Here is a 1,308-nt window from a genome sequence, read left to right on the forward strand (position 1 = left end):
CGCGTGGCGGCCGGGCGGGGCCGGAGCCGGCTCCTCTTTGTCTCTTGCTCTGCGGCTTGTAGGGTTAGGCCTCGGATGGCAGGGTCCTCCCAGAGCAGGTTATTTCTTTAGAAATGAAGGGCTTTGATGATGCCTTTATTAGTAAATCAAGAGGATCAGTCGCACAGGGTGAATCGGCTCTAAAAACCTGAAAGCATCCCAGGATTTGGGATGGCCCATGCCCTGAACCCATGTTTGTAGCAGGCCTTTCTCTAGGTTATCCTCTATGTAGGGGCCAACTAAAATTGCAGAAGTGCGCTGCATGGCAGCTCATTGAATCTTGCAGTGTGCTGCACATCAAAGAGACTCCATCCATTCTGGTTCGTTAGGGTTGCCGTACGTCTGGGTTTTCTCAGACACGTCCTCCCGTATCCCTTTCAGGTGTTGTTTTTTAAATATCAGCAAATGTCCAGGATTTTGCTCTGCCTCTGCTCAGCATCCAAGTTTTTCTTGGCACTTCCTGGCTAGCCCTAGCAAGGAGCTGCTTGGGGCTGGGGAGACCTGGGGGAGAGGGCAATTGGATGCAGGGGCATCACAGACCTCTGTGTGAGCCCCGGCAGCTGCAGGCAAGTAAGTCTGTAGCGGGCAGGGGTTGAAGGGAAAGGGCCAGGGCTGGAGACCATCTGTGTCTGGGTCTCGGTGTGTGACAGGGTGGGTGCCTGCCGGTGCTGGGGCTTCAGCAGAGCAGGCAGGCAGGGGAGGTGTCTGCCCCTCCAGCAGGGGAAGGGGTGGGGGTTTCTTTGGGGGCAGCAGGGCTGGAGGGGCAAGGGGCTGTGGGTTAGGAGTGAGGGGAACCAGCAGGGCTGGGGAGATCCTGCATGTCGGGAGCAAGGAGCACCAGCAGGGTGAGGGGCGTGCAGGCAGGGGCTGTGGGTTGGGAGTTAGGGGCACTGGGGGGGCTGTGGCTTGTGGGTACCATGGAGGCAGGGGACTATGGGTTAGGATCATGGGGCATGATCCTGGGAGCTGGGGGGGTGCACCATGGCAGTGAGCAGGGACTGCTCGCAGCCACTGCCAGCAGCAGCAGGAGGAGGGGAGGGGGGACAAGCAGCAGGCAGTGAGCGGGGTCTGCAGGCGGCCGCATTGGCAGTGGTGGGGGGGCAGTGACCTCAGAAGCCAGCAGCAGCTTCAGCAGTGGCCAATCTCAGGTGGGGGCACATGCCCTCATGCCCCCCCTACGCATCACCTATGGGTATAGGGGGTATGGGTTGGGAGTGAGGGGCACCAACATGGTCTGGGGGTTGGGAGTGAATGGCAACGGGGGGGGGG

This window comes from Alligator sinensis, unplaced genomic scaffold, assembly GCF_000455745.1.
Source record: "Alligator sinensis unplaced genomic scaffold, ASM45574v1 scaffold1216_1, whole genome shotgun sequence".
Taxonomy (NCBI): Eukaryota; Metazoa; Chordata; order Crocodylia; family Alligatoridae; genus Alligator; species Alligator sinensis.